We start from the raw sequence: 16,921 nt of genomic DNA on the forward strand, positions 1-16,921 counted from the left end.
AAATTATCTGTCCCAGTCCATTTAATACAGAGAACTCAAAGAAGATACTAAGAGAAGAATAGGTTCCAATTGCAAGTTGAGAAGTTTATTATAAAATACCTCTTAACAAAAGAGCAATACGGTAGTATCACTTAGCCCAGCCATTTTCAACCAGTGTGCTGTGGCACATTGGTGTGCTGTGAGTGGTCCACAGATCTGCTACAGGAATTTGGGGAAATTTATTAGTAGGGCCAATCAGGAATGTGAACACCCCCACTGGCAGCATGGTCTTGTCAATTGTTAAAACACTGATGGTGTGCCTTGTCAGTGTGTGGTGAGATGGAAAAAGTTGAAAATCCTGACTTAACCCTACCACTGGTGTGTGTGTGTGTGTGTGTTTAACTATGGAGAGAGTTAAAACAGTGAAAAGTATTTTGAACTAAATGCCGTTACATTTATAAAACAAAATCCTAATGTTTCACCCATTGCTTTGGTGGGCTTCCTCAGAGGCGGCGGTTTTCAGTGACTCCCTCAAGCACTGGAGCCTCAACTGCTTTTGTAGGTTCAGAATGATTACCTATTGCATTAAGAACCTCACTATCAACTGTAATTGATTCTTTACTCTCTGTGCAGTAACATTCTTCAGGATCAGCAGCTGTGGAACATTTCAGTGACAGCAGGACACAAGGTGGACTTTGAACAAACTGAAGTGTTTAACATTATTCATTACCATGCACACTTGTAGAGAGGCAATAAAAATACATACAAATACCAAAATAATATGACTAAAAAAGACCATGAGAGTAAGTGAGGCATGGTTGCTGGCCCTGAAAAACATCACTACATGGAAAGTAAGGATAGAGGGTTGAGCCTCCGTTTGCCTGAAGATAACATCCGAAGGTTGCCAGTTTGAGGCCACCGGCACCGTGAATGGCGAGACCTTGAAGCAGCTGACAAGCCCAGCCGAGTTATTCCACCTGCTCTTGGAGAGATGAAGGAGCTGCTTGTCAGCCTGCGTGGGAGGAATCTGGAGGCCAGAAAGTGATAACAGACCATAAAAGATCCATCTGAAATGTTGTGCAGTTCTTGAAAGATAGAACCGTTCAATTGTAAAAATCCCTACGGGGATTTAGAACAGCCTGCCTATGTAAACCGCCATGAATTAAAGTCTGGAGAAATCTGATGACCAAGAAAGGCGGTATATAAATGCCTGTATTATTATTATTATAATAGTGAGGTTCTTAACAGCCATTTCTGCCCAACTTTGCATATACATAACAGGGACCAAGTGTACACCTGTGGGCTGGTCAAAAATGGGTTATGCAGTGGGTAATCAATCTGAATCTAGAGAAGAACGGTTGAGTGCTGGGCTTTAGTGCTTGAGGGAGTCACTGAAAACTGCAACCTCAGAGGAAGCTCACCAAAGCAGTGGGTAGAATAATAGGATTTTGTTTTAAAATGTAGACCATGGCACTTGGCCTGAACTACTTTTCACTGTTTTAACATGGATGGCTGCTGTGAAAGCCTTAGTATGTTTATGGAGAGAGTTTTTGTGGTACTTATATGGTGCATCTGAAGAAACAGTAAATAAAAGGGCACTGTTTAAAGGAAAGGTGTTGAAAGGAATCCTTACTCTTTTACTCCAGTCCCTATGCTAAGAGGAAAGGAGGGATAAGAGATGGAGAGAAGGGAGGCTAGAGAGAAGGCAAAAGAGTTTAAAAGTGCAATTACATCTACTGAAGTAGTGGGGGAATCTTGCAGGGATCCAGAGGTTCTGAGCAGCGTGGAGACACTAACTTTCAATGGGTATAGGCAGGATGCAGAGATTTACAAGCATGAAATTATAACATTGAAAGGTTGCATTTAGTAGTGATAACACAGTTAAGAGGTTCACATTTACATAATGACATTCAATAGAGGAGGTTTTGTAAGTGAGACTTGCAAGGGGTGTGACATGAAATGAAAAGGAAGAGTTCATGCTGGAGTTTGAGGCTTTAACCTGAATATTGGGAAAAGGCGTGTCCAGAGTTCATATTGTCCAATGAGGTAACATGAATCTACAGTACAAATGTCCATGATACAAAGCAGGGTTAGGAATGGTTGAAATGGGCAGGCGAAGTTGGCATGGGTGGTGGTGTCTGGTCATAGATGTATCATCTATTAATCTCAAATATGAAGGTATTATACAATAGAAAAATAGAGGGAAATAATGCAGGGAAATATAACCCTTAACATGATTTACAATTTCTCCTAATATATTTCCTGGTATTGTACTCAGACTGATGGGACTGTAATTTTCCCAGTCCTTCCCCTTCCCACCAATGGGTCAGACTAAACATTTGCATAGTCCCTCTTTTGGGATAAGCCAGATGCCAAGTAGAGATTGAGCCATTCAGCCGATGACATATTTATTTTTTTTAAATATCACTTTATACACACACACACACACTTTGTTTTTAATATGGTTTTAATTGTGAGCCACCTTGAGTGCCCTTCATTGGATAGAAAGGAGGGATATAAATTCTATAAATAAAATGACATATCACCATCCTTACTAAGCGGCAGTCCTGCAATTTCCTTCCTCTTCCATCTTGTCTTCCTTTGAGCATACCAAAAAATAATTTGGAAAACACCCTTGTTGCCTTTAGCCTGAGCTTTAGCTTTCCTAGCATTTTCCCTACAGGTTGGGGCTACTCATCTTGATCTAGAGTTTGAACATAAAATATAGAATTGATCCATAACTAGGTTATGATGTGCTTGTTTCTCTTATGCTCTTTTGTGCTTCCCCAGTTTGAGCGAAGAAAAATTGGATTATGTTTTAGACCTAGAGGATTTCAGCTCCACTTGTGTTACTGATGTATATTCATAGATTTTCTTAAATAGGAACAGGAGACTTAAGGTGAGTTTTTAGGAATGTGTTACATGCAGAGAAGCAGGAAACTTGGCTCTTGGTTCGCTGGGCTGAGATGATCATTTTATCACTGAGATGAACATCTTGTTCCTGGGCTGAGAACAAGCTGTGCAGCTCAATCCCCATTATTTAAACACTGGTTTATCTGCATTCAGCATGTATGGCAAACCGAATGTAGCTAATATATGGGAGCTCTGGAAGACCGCATGTATGGCAAACCGAATGTAGCAAATATATGGGAGCTCTGGAAGACCGTAAACATGATTTCACTTTTAAGATGATCACTTTACAGCTCACTCAGGCTGCATTTGGGAAGCACCTGATTGTGGCTGAAGCACAGAAAGCAAACCATCTGTATGTTAGCATGTACAATAATACCTTGGCTTTCATCCACTTTGACTTTCAGCCATTTTCAGTTATAACCACAATTCAAATGTCATCCACATGCTTTCCTCTTTTGTCCAATTTCATCCAACCTTCCACGACATTCGTCAATATTCTTATATTTATTTTTGTTTTTTCCTGTTTATTTTGGTTTTGCACATATTTGCATGTGTTTTACAGTTAGTTATTTATGGTTTTTGTCTGCCAAAAAAATATGCAAGCTAAACAAGACTAGGCCTTGACATCCATCCAGTTTTGACTCATCCATGTTCTGATCCCTTACCAGACAAAAGTGCAAGGTGTTGCCGTAATTAGTCTGTCTCCTTAATACTGTGACTACCCAGCAGACGGCTCAAAATACTTGGGTATCAAGTAAAGGACCTGTTGTCTGGGCAAGTGTGGAAAAAACTGGTGGCTGTCTTTACCTCCCACACTTCACGTATTTGCTCTCCAGCGAGGCACTTTTAAAATCTGCCGCCTTGAGGAGAAACAGACAGGATGAGAGAGAGAGAGAGGCTGATGCTCAACAACTAAGGCAGCGAAAAATGTTTCAGTTGCTCAGGACCCTTGGCTTCTGTCTCTCCCTACTACTGCCTGCAGCTTATGGGGCTCGTTACAAGTTTACTAACTATCGGACCCGAAGAAGCTTAGACTCCATCCCACTCCAAGATGAATCTTTCAGCCAAACAGCTGTGGCACTTGTTGATGAGCCCTACTCCAGAGATACTGAGGGATTCTCTTCAGCAGTTTCCTCTACAGGTACATTATACTCCTATGAGCAGAAGGTTTAAACGTTCTCCGTATGTGTTAACTATACTGTATGCCCCCAATGTTCTCCTTTGTTTTTCAGCTGATGATCCAGTTGCCATCTCTTTTTTTCCTGACAGGACTCTATGAGAGACAAATAGTACATGGTTGTGGCTTTTCTAGCAGAACTATGATGATGGTCGGCTTTCTGCCATAATAACAGTTAACCTCAGATAGTTAAAAATGACTGAAAAGACGATGGTTCTGAAAAAAGAATAATCTGTCACACTAAATCGTTGTTTAGTGACATTTGTAAACCTCTCCTTCTTCATCCACAATGATAGGACACTTTCTACATCCGGTGCGGGTTAGAAAAGCCAGGATTTGTCTTAAAGTCCGAACTTGGCAAATTCCTGCTTGTTTTAACTGGGGTTTATGAACAAGCCAAGGTATCCTAGTTCTTATATCCTGGCTTTGTTTGTGATCAGTGGTTGGAACGAGCTGGAATTGGTTTTCTTTGGACGATAGACACTAGCTTGTTCCAAAGCAGGACTAGAACTGGGTTTAGCATGGCATCTGAACTGGCTTGAGGTAAACACGTGTCATTCAAGAATAATGGAAAGAGAAGGGAGACTCTGAAGGGACAGCAGCAGCTGCACAGTGGGAAAGATCAGGGAGCTTATCCTGCTCCTGCTTTGCTTGACCCTGTTATTGGAGCCTTTCACCAAAACTGCTATGATGGCTTCAAGTCCTAGAAACCTTATTTTTAACAACCATAAATATTGATTTTTCTCAGTACTCTCACAATGATAGCAGAATAACACAATAATTTGATTCTGCCTGGGAAACTGAATTTTCTGCTACATTTTATAATCTCAGCCTGACAGATTTCTAGATCCTCATACACTTCCAAGACAGAGCATCCCAGGAACTCAAATTTTCAGGAATAGCTTCTCAAAATATCTTCCGAGTACAGCAGGTTAATCTGAGATGTTGCACTCATTTTTCTTTCAGAAATTGTTTGCAGGAACCGGCCCCTGGATCTTGTGTTTCTAGTAGATAGTTCTCGCAGTGTCCGACTCCAGGAATTTGAAAAAATGAAGACCTTCTTGGCCAAAATGATTGACACTTTGGATGTGGGAGAAAGAGCGACTCGTGTGGCACTGTTGAACTGCGCCAGCACCGTCAAGATTGAGTTTAATCTTCAGAAATACTTTGACAAAGCTTCAATGAAACAAGCAATAGCCCACATCACTCCCTTATCTGCAGGTACCATGACCGGTCTGGCTATCCAGATGGCCATGGATGAAACTTTCACTGAAGAATCAGGGGCAAGAGCCTCTTTTCTTGAAATCCCCAAGGTGGCAATCATTGTGACAGATGGTCATCCTCAGGATCAAGTGCGGGAGGTGGCTTCCAGGGCTCAAGCCTCTGGAATTGAAATATATGCAGTTGGGGTTGACCGAGCAGACATGGAATCTCTAAGGATGATGGCCAGCGAACCAGTGGATGATCACATTTCTTATGTGGAGAGATACGACATGATTGAAAAGCTGGCTTCTAAATTTAGGGAAACTTTCTGTGGTAAGATGATCATTTCAGCTATACCATGGTTGTTTCCTTTAGTACTGCTGCTAAGACAGCTTCAATATATGAATTTCAACTGAAAGGGTTTTTGTTTTGTATGTGTGAATACGATTAGAGTTAGGGCAGGGCCCTTCTAAGCAGGATAGGAACTGCTATAAAGTTTCTGTCACACACACACTTGCTGTGGTATGGGCTACATCATGTTGTGGTATGGGCATACACTTGGTATGGGCTACATCATGTATACTCAGCAGAGTAGAATTTTGGGGTGAGGGTGATTTTGTTGTGTCTGATGCTGAGAGCCACATAAACAGAAAACCCTGGGCTCTTGACATCCTAAATGCACGTACAAAGCTCTATTTAGTGCTTATTCACATAGTCACTGGCTGAAATTGTGGGATCTTCTTCTCATGAAACTCTGCTATATGGCAAAAGGCACCGCTTTGTTCAGAACCACCTTTGCGCTAAAATGATGACTGACATAAAAATTGACCATATCTAGCAACAGCTTGAAACCTGGTCCTCTTTCAGACATGGCAAATGTTGATGTTGCGCAGGAGTTCTATGTGGAAAGACCTTCAAGCAACCAACTTACACAAAGATTGAGTGACACCCTCTCACTAGTACATGTTTATAATAATCACTCAAAGAGCTTGAAATCTGTACAATGTAATCTTTTTTTCTTATTTACTTTTACCATATTTATGCTCAATGTGCCTTCCTCTAAGGTAAGTGTGCATAGGATTGCAGCCTAAATGTTTGATGTGGGGCAATTCAGTAGAATTTTATGTACTTGCCTAGCTGTGGATATCTGTGTGCGTGGAACGCATGACTGTGAGCAAATTGCGTGAGAAATGATGGCTCCTGGTGCTGTGCCTGCCGTGAAGGTTACACCTTGAATCCAGATAAGAGAACTTGCTCAAGTAAGTGTCACTTCAGGTCACTGCAGATTGGGTCTGTGGCTTAAAATCCAAAGTTTGATCCAGCTATATTCCACTTTTCCCAACTTTTGGAAGGTAGGCAAGGAAAGCCAGACTGCAATATATGTTAGAAAGTGTACAATTCATTTCGATAGAGTCCCTCATCTACCAGTGTTGGCATTTCTGGGGTTCATATGCTTACTCTCAGATAAGCTGCTAGAAGTAGCTATGAGTGGCTAAGAGCTTTTAAAGCGACCCCCCAAGGAGAGGCTTAAAATGTAACTCTCACGCAGACAGGTCTCCCCTGTTTGGGCCTTGCCTTATCTAAACTATGTTCCAAGCACAGCTCCACGCATACAGGAAACAACAGATCTGAGCCTATTGTTCCCAGGCTAAGCGGGCAGACAAGCCAACAGGTGAAGTGCAACAGGTGAAGTACAGGTCCGACTGAACTAACAAACAGGACAAATTGTGAAAACCAACCCCATAATTATGATTCTCTACTGATCTCCAACCACTACAGTCTGGAATTCTCTCTTTTGAAACCAACATTAATGTACAGTAATTCTATAATTATAGGAATGGAATTAAAGAAATTCTCTCTTATAGGAATGGAGAGCTGTGAACCTGGATCCCATGACTGTGAGCAAATCTGTGTGACTATTGACGGCTCCCAGCATTGTGGCTGCTACGAAGGGTATACCTTGAATCCAGATAAGAGAACTTGTTCAGAAAAGGATCTTACAGCTCATCCAGGTCAGCACAAATGATATCGGGTGTTTTTTATTTCTCTTTTATATATTAATGAATCATTCTTAAGATATTCCTTAACATGTCTCTCAAAGATACGGCGAGTTGTGCACCTGGATCTCACAACTGTGAGCAAATATGTCTGACTAGAAATGGCTCCCAGAGTTGTGGCTGCTATGAAGGATACACCTTGAATCCAGATCAGAGAACTTGCTCCAGAGAGGGTGTGGCAGTTCGTCCAGGTCAGCACAAGTGATATCAGTTGTCTTTTTCCTCTTTTAAGAATTGTTTAATAATACCTTAAAACATCTGTCATAGGTACAGAGAGCTGCATACCTGGATCCCACAACTGTGAGCAACTCTGTGTGAGTAGTGATGGCTCCCAGCATTGTGACTGCTATGAAGGATACATCTTGAATCTGGATCAGAGAACTTGCTCAAGAGAGGATCAGGTGCCTCCTCCAGGTCAGTGCTAGTGGCAATGCTTGAAACATTTTCTCTTTTAAAAACAACTAATAAATATATTTAGATAGTCAATATATCTCTCATAGGTACGGAGAGCTGTGAACCTGGATCCCACAGCTGTGAGCAAATCTGTGTGAGTAGTAATGGCTCCCAGCGTTGTGACTGCTATGAAGGGTACATCTTGAATCCTGATAAGAGAACTTGCTCAAGTATTGATGTGACGGCTCCTCCAGGTCAGCACATATTGTACCAAGTGTCTCTTTTTTCTCCTTTTAAAACAACGTATTAATACAGTATATTAAGATAATATACCTTTGATAGGTACAGAGGGTTGTGCGCCTGGATCGCATGACTGTGAGCAAATCTGTGTGAGTAGTGATGGATCCCAGCGTTGTGACTGCTATGAAGGTTATATCTTAAATTCAGACAAGAAAACTTGTTCAAGACATGAACTATCAACTCGTCCAGGTCATCACAAGTGATATCAGATTTCTTTTTTTCTCATTTAAGAATGACTTTATTAATACATCCAGCTATTCCTTAATATGTTTCTCATAGGTATGGAGAGTTGTGCACCTGGATCCCACAACTGTGAGCAAATTTGTGTGAGTATCAATGGCTCTCAGCGTTGTGACTGCTATGAAGGGTACACCTTGAATCCGGATAAGAGAACTTGCTCAAGTATTGATGTGACAGCTCCTCCAGGTCAGCACACATTGTATCAAGTGTCTCCTTTTTCTCCTTTTAAAAATGACTTATTAGCATAGAAAGATAGTCCTTAATACATCTCTTGTAGGTACAGAGAGCTGTGTACCAGGATCACACGACTGTGAGCAAATCTGTGTGATCAGTGCTGGATCCCAACGTTGTGACTGCTATGAAGGGTACACCTTGAATCCGGATAGGAGAACTTGCTCAAGAGAGGATCGGATGCCTCCTCCAGGTCAGCACTAGTGACACATACTTGAAACATTTACTCTTTTAAAAACAACTAATAAATATATTTAGATGCCATATTCCTTAATACATCTCTCATAGGTACGGAGAGCTGTGAACCTGGATCCCACAACTGTGAGCAAATCTGTGTGAGTATCAATGGCTCTCAGCGTTGTGACTGCTATGAAGGCTACATCCTGAATCCGGATCAGAGAACTTGCTCAAGTATTGATGTGACGGCTCTGCCAGGTCAGCACATATTGTATTAAGTATCTCCTTTTTCTCCTTTTAAAAATGACTTATTAGCATAGAAATACAATCCTTAACACATCTGTCATAGGTACTGAGAACTGTGCACCGGGATCCCACAACTGTGAGCAAATCTGTGTGATCAGTGATGGATCCCAGCGTTGTGGCTGCTATGAAGGGTACACCTTGAATCCGGATAAGAGAACTTGCTCAAGAGAGGATCGGATGCCTCCTGGAGGTCAGCGCTAGTGGCAGATGCTTGAAACCTCTCCTTTTTTAAAAACAAATAATAAATATATTTGGATAGTCCTTAATACGTCTCTCATAGGTACGGAGAGCTGTGCACCTGGATCCCACAACTGTGAGCAGATCTGTGTGAGTATCAATGGCTCCCAGCATTGTGACTGCTATGAAGGCTACATCCTGAATCCGGATCAGAGAACTTGCTCAAGTATTGATGGGACGGCTCCTCCAGGTCAACACACATTGTATCAAGTGTCTCCTTTTTCTCCTTTTAAAAATGACTTATTAGCATAGAAAGATAGTCCTTAATACATCTCTTGTAGGTACAGAGAGCTGTGTACCAGGATCACACGACTGTGAGCAAATCTGTGTGATTAGTGATGGATCCCAGCGTTGTGCCTGCTATGAAGGGTACACCTTGAATCCCGATCAGAAAACTTGCTCAAGAGAGGATCAGATGCCTCCTCCAGGTCAGCGCTAGTGACACATGCTTGAAACATTTTCTCTTGTAAAAACAACTAATAAATATATTTAGATGCCATATTCCTTAATACATCTCTCATAGGTACGGAGAGCTGTGAACCTGGATCCCACAACTGTGAGCAAATCTGTGTGAATATCAATGGCTCTCAGCATTGTGACTGCTATGAAGGGTACACCTCAAATCCAGATCAGAGAACTTGCTCAAGTATTGATGTGACAGCTCCTCCAGGTCAGCACATATTATGCTAAGCGTCTTCTTCTTCTTCTTCTCCTTTTAACAATGACTTTTTAGCATAGAAATATAGTCCTTAAAACATCTCTCATAGGTACTGAGGACTGTGCACCTGGATCGCATGACTGTGAGCAAATCTGTGTGAGTAGTGATGGATCCCAGCATTGTGACTGCTATGAAGGGTACACCTTGAATCCAGATAAGAGAACTTGCTCAAGAGAAGTTGGGACGGCCCCTCCAGGTTAGCACAAGTTGGAGATGCTTGATACATTTTGGCTGCAATCCTAACCACACTTTTCTGAGAGTAAGCCCCATTGAACAAAATAGGACTTACTTCTGAATAGACCTGGTTAGGATTGTGCCCTTTGTCTTTTAAAAATGACATATTAGCACAGAAAGATAGTCCTTAATACATCTCTTGTAGGTACAGAGAGCTGTGTGCCAGGATCACATGACTGTGAGCAAATCTGTGTGATCAGTGATGGATCCCAACGTTGTGGTTGCTATGAAGGATATACTCTGAATCCTGATAAGAGAACTTGCTCAACAGAGGGTGTGACAGCTCCTCCAGGTCAGAACACATTGTATCATGTCTCCTTTTTCGCTTTTAAAAATACTGTTAGTTAGTTAGTTAGTTAGTTAGTTAGTTAGTTAGTTAGTTAGTTAGTTAGTTAGTTAGTTAGTTAGTTAGTTAGTTAGTTAGTTTCAAGAGTGAATCTGCTGGCTCCTCCAGGTCAGCACACATTGTATCAAATGCCTCCTTTTCTCTTTTAAAAATATCTAGAGTAATTAAGACTTTTTATTTTTTGTTTTTTAAGAATGATTTAATAAAATAAAGCATCTCTCGTAGATACAGAGAGCTGTGCACCTGGAACCCACAACTGTGAGCAAATCTGTGTGAATATCAATGGCTCCCAGCGTTGTGACTGCTATGAAGGGTACACCTTGAATCCGGATAAGAGAACTTGCTCAAGTATTGATGTGACAGCTCCTCCAGGTCAGCACACATTGTATCAAGTGTCTCCTTTTTCTCCTTTTAAAAATGACTTATTAGCATAGAAAGATAGTCCTTAATACATCTCTTGTAGGTACAGAGAGCTGTGTACCAGGATCACACGACTGTGAGCAAATCTGTGTGATCAGTGCTGGATCCCAACGTTGTGACTGCTATGAAGGGTACACCTTGAATCCGGATAGGAGAACTTGCTCAAGAGAGGATCGGATGCCTCCTCCAGGTCAGCACTAGTGACACATACTTGAAACATTTACTCTTTTAAAAACAACTAATAAATATATTTAGATGCCATATTCCTTAATACATCTCTCATAGGTACGGAGAGCTGTGAACCTGGATCCCACAACTGTGAGCAAATCTGTGTGAGTATCAATGGCTCTCAGCGTTGTGACTGCTATGAAGACTACATCCTGAATCCGGATCAGAGAACTTGCTCAAGTATTGATGTGACGGCTCTGCCAGGTCAGCACATATTGTATTAAGTATCTCCTTTTTCTCCTTTTAAAAATGACTTATTAGCATAGAAATACAATCCTTAACACATCTGTCATAGGTACTGAGAACTGTGCACCAGGATCCCACGACTGTGAGCAAATCTGTGTGATCAGTGATGGATCCCAGCGTTGTGGCTGCTATGAAGGGTACACCTTGAATCCGGATAAGAGAACTTGCTCAAGAGAGGATCGGATGCCTCCTGGAGGTCAGCGCTAGTGGCAGATGCTTGAAACCTCTCCTCTTTTAAAAACAAATAATAAATATATTTGGATAGTCCTTAATACGTCTCTCATAGGTACGGAGAGCTGTGCACCTGGATCCCACAACTGTGAGCAGATCTGTGTGAGTATCAATGGCTCCCAGCATTGTGACTGCTATGAAGGCTACATCCTGAATCCGGATCAGAGAACTTGCTCAAGTATTGATGTGACAGCTCCTCCAGGTCAACACACATTGTATCAAGTGTCTCCTTTTTCTCCTTTTAAAAATGACTTATTAGCATAGAAAGATAGTCCTTAATACATCTCTTGTAGGTACAGAGAGCTGTGTACCAGGATCACACGACTGTGAGCAAATCTGTGTGATTAGTGATGGATCCCAGCGTTGTGCCTGCTATGAAGGGTACACCTTGAATCCCGATCAGAAAACTTGCTCAAGAGAGGATCAGATGCCTCCTCCAGGTCAGCGCTAGTGACACATGCTTGAAACATTTTCTCTTGTAAAAACAACTAATAAATATATTTAGATGCCATATTCCTTAATACATCTCTCATAAGTACGGAGAGCTGTGAACCTGGATCCCACAACTGTGAGCAAATCTGTGTGAATATCAATGGCTCTCAGCACTGTGACTGCTATGAAGGGTACACCTTAAATCCAGATCAGAGAACTTGCTCAAGTATTGATGTGACAGCTCCTCCAGGTCAGCACATATTATGCTAAGTGTCTTCTTCTTCTCCTTTTAAAAATGACTTATTAGCATAGAAATATAGTCCTTAAAACATCTCTCATAGGTACTGAGGACTGTGCACCTGGATCGCATGACTGTGAGCAAATCTGTGTGAGTAGTGATGGATCCCAGCGTTGTGACTGCTATGAAGGGTACATCTTGAATCCAGATAAGAAAACTTGCTCAAGAGAAGATCTGACGGCTCCTCCAGGTCAGCACAAGTTGGAGATGCTTGATGCTTTTTATCTTTTAAAAATGACTTATTAGCATAGAAATATAGTCCTTAATACATCTCTTGTAGGTTCAGAGAGCTGTGCACCAGGATCGCATGACTGTGAGCAAATCTGTGTCATCAATGATGGATCCCAGCATTGTGGCTGCTATGAAGGTTACACTTTGAATCCGGATAAGAGAACTTGTTCAAGTAAGCATCTGGGAACTAGAGAATTATAAATAACCAGATTGTATTGATACAGTGCACATTGTCTCATATGCATTCTCAGTATTCCTTAAAATAACTTTGCAAAATAGGTCAGTTTCTTTATCCCATATTGTGACTGACCAAAACTAACACAATGTGTTCTGCAATTTGAACATCATTTCCCACATCTCAGTTGACAACCACTGAGTTACATTGACTCTCAATAAGTAATACCTCGATAGGGACATTTCAGTAATTCCTCAATAAGTATTAGAGATGATAAAAAGTTATTTTATTAACATTAGGTCAGAAAACCAGGGATATATGTACAACAGGATCCCATAACTGTGAGATTTGTATTACTAGCTCAGGTTCTTAGCCCTGTGATAGCTATGAAGGCTGCATCTTGAATCCAGATAAGAGAACCTGCTCAAGCAAATATCTGGCAGAGCATTCAGTAGTTATTTGGGAGTGGAAGGATGGGGAGGGGATTGTCTCTTTGATGTTTGCCTTTTCTGCAACTGTGGATGTCTGTGCACCTGGAAGCCATGACTGCCAACAAATCTGTGTGCCTGGTGACAGATCGCATTATTGTGACTGCTATGAAGGATTCACTCTGAATGCAGATAAGAAAACATGTTCAAGTAAGAATCTGACAGTTGCATAAGTGTATTCAGGAAACAGATTATTGCTTCTTCTGCAGCGCACATTTGTTTTGGTTGAAAAGTCAAAGCTTTGCACTCTTGGTAGAGTTAGCTGACTGTGGAGCCAATCCTATCCAACTTTCCAGCACTGGTGCAACCGTAATGCAGCCCTGAGATAAGGGAACAAACATTCCTATACCTTGAGGAGGCCTCCGTGACTGCCTCCTCACCACAGGAAACAGTGCATGCCCTAGTCGCACAGCTGCATCAGCACTGGAAAATTGGATAGGATTGGACCCTGTGCCACCATTTTTTCTTTATGACATCTGTGACAATTTATCTAGAGGGAGGGAATGGGTGGTGCAAGGCCCACTTAGGATTGGGCCATTAATAATATCCAATCCAATAAATAATAAATCCAATAAATCTAACAAATCCAATAAATAAAATAAATAAATAATATATATTGCATCCTTTGTGTTGTCTTAGGGTCCAAACAAAGAGAGAACAGAGTTTATATTTGGTTTAAGTTTAATTTCTGATAGCTCAGTTCAACAGAAACATGCCATGCTTTTGAACTACAGTAGTTAAAATGTGATTATTGGTTGTCATTTTTTCCCCCCCCCGAGTGAAGGCTGTGCAACTTTCCAGTCAACAATTATTTTGACATTCCATGAATCAATGGCTTTAGAAATGCCTAAACCCTTTCAAAAGATTACTTGTGTGTGAAGCTTCTCTGCCATTCCAAGGAAATTTAACCTGTTGTGGAGAATTTTAATGCCATATGAAATAACCTGGTTGCCAACTACTAGTGAGACAGGTTACGGTATTCAGTATTACGTATTCAGTACTGATCCTCCCCCCCGCCCCACTGAAACATCAACAGCAGTTCTTTATGCAATCGGAATGTCTCATATAGGTGATTCCTGAATATCAGTTTTTTAAAAAAATCAGAGAAACTAGTAGTTCCAACACTGACATAAAAACTAATTTTATCTCTATAATGTCAAAAACGGAACCAGCATTGAAAACACAATGGTAGGACTATGAGAAGACTCAATTTTTAAAGTTTCATATTTGACCGTTGCTGTTACAACATTCCCTTATGACCCACTCAGCTGCCCTGCTGGGAAAAACCAAAATCCTGCCAAGGCCAACTGAGGGTCAGTCATGGGATGGTTTGAAAAGACCACAAACCACTTAAACTTAGCCCAGAGGTAGGTCTATAATCATCACTCCATTACTGCCAGTCTTTAAATCCAGGAAAGCCAAATTGACTTTAGGCATCCAAGCTACTGAGAAACACCCATGCCGCAGAACTCCCTCTCCTCCTGAGTACTGGCAAACATTTCAGTGGTATAACCTTGTGGCTGACATCAGATTTAGTTGAACCAGGAATTCCTCACCAAGAATCAAACACTGCTGTAACCCTTAAGAATAAGAATATAAGGCAAGACAGACTCTTGTAATGCAGTACGGATATGGGAATTGTACAGAAAACAAAAGGAAAAATAATTTCCTATGGAATGGTCTCCGTGATATTAAAGGGGTTCTTTTGAGGCCCTGGGAGTTAATAATGTCTAGAAGACTGCAGGCCTAGGGTTTCTCTTCCTCTCTTTTATTAATTATATTTTTCCCCACTGCACATTGTTCACCACATGCTATTTCTGTGAAATAGACAGTTATAGAAATGGACTTACTGTTTTGGGTACTAATTTCAAATTTAATTGAAGAATAGAGGAGAATAAAAATTGTGATGTCACTAACATAACATTATTGGCAGAGTTCTATGTAACTTTATTTTAGCATCAGGTGCAGCTGTTCTGAAGCAAAATTTGGAAGCTTAACTGCATAAAAAAGGATAAAAATTCCAACAGTTTTGTGTTATGTATTAGCTGAAAATTGAGTGTATCACTGTATTTTGTTTTATAAATGATTTGTTTAGAAGCTATGAAACCACATCTATAAAAGGAAATGGTAGCATTTCTTGTTCCTAAACATACTATTGCTATATACGGTTGCTTCTCTCTTCAGGAATATCAAGCAGTAGCCATTCTTCTGCGACAACAGAAGAGACCTGTAAATGTACCTCTTTTATTAAGTTTCAACAGTTGGTTATCTCATATCTGGAGTCAATAGACACAAAACATATCCTTTTTTTGAACATCGTCTTTTTATTTGTTAGTATTTTGTGTTTTTCAAAATACTGTGGTTTTCAAACCACAAAATGCCCTTGCATAATCTGTGGTGTACCAGCAGAAACTCCTTTTTCCTGTATTAGGCCCCGGGGGTGAGTGCCTTGAGTGCTGAATGTGTCTGTTGGACCCTCTGTTGAAATGAGTGCCATCCAGCTTCATTCCAATCAATGGTTTGCCACAGACTTAAGGGGAGGTGGCTTGCATTCAAACACCCCAATTCAGCAATTGGTTTGCCCCACAGCAGGGTTTTTACACACACAGAACAGCTGCGATACATATGCAGACGTGAACTGTGAAGTCTGCCATCCATTTCTAGGAACATGAGTTAGTGCTGGTGGTGACAGGATGCAGGCGCATTGGCTCTCCATAGTGTGCATTCCCATATATTTCTAGAAAGAGACATTGTGGCGGATCAGTTTCTGCCCTGCACAAGAGGAAAGAAGTCATGCAAAGGATCTTTCCCACTCTCTCATTACCACAGCAGCTCTATACATGTGCAGAAGAGTGTAACATAAATATATGGTTGCAAAAAATCATTGAAAAGTGTACCACTAAGTGCATATATGAGGAAATTGTGACTGAGCTGCATTTGAGGGAAAGGGAAAAGGATATATAGGCTATCAAGTATTAGAGTTACTTAAATTGCACACATTCACAAGCTTGAAAATGCTGAGTTAGTTTAATGAAACACTGGACCACGGAGTTAGTTTAATGGAACATGCTCCCTCACATGACTGGTTATTTATACAGAATCTTAGGGTAGAAATGGAATTCTTTCTATTTGAGAAATGTAATGCAGAACTATGGTATATACTGCAAACTAAGTTTGAAAACCATATCATGTTGTCCTTAACTGTTAACCACTAGATGATCTGTTCAAGAAATTTGAAACAGACCTGTACACAGGGGAACACGTTTAAGAGTTGATGATTCTGCTTCACTTCAGATCGATGTGCTCTTTTTGCCATTTGCTAGCTTTCCCCAGCAATCTTTTAAAGGAGTGAGTTGCTTCATAAAGATCAAGATAGCAAGTCTGATTACTGATGCCACTCATGTTGTGCATCTAATTACATCTGCTCAAACTACAGTATCATACTGCATGTATACCCATAACTATTTATATTTTAATATGTATGTATAGTGCTTTTCCTTGTATACCTCTATTTGTATGCTTTGTTTAAAACTGCAATCCTAAATACACTTACTAGACAACCATCGAAATCCAACCTTTGTTTATTCTTTGGAGATACAGGCAAAGCCACATAAAGAAGCAATTCTGGTGTGATATATATAAATGCATCTTCCTGCTTTTC

This window comes from Tiliqua scincoides, chromosome 1 (genome assembly GCF_035046505.1).
Source record: "Tiliqua scincoides isolate rTilSci1 chromosome 1, rTilSci1.hap2, whole genome shotgun sequence".
NCBI classification, from domain to species: domain Eukaryota; kingdom Metazoa; phylum Chordata; class Lepidosauria; order Squamata; family Scincidae; genus Tiliqua; species Tiliqua scincoides.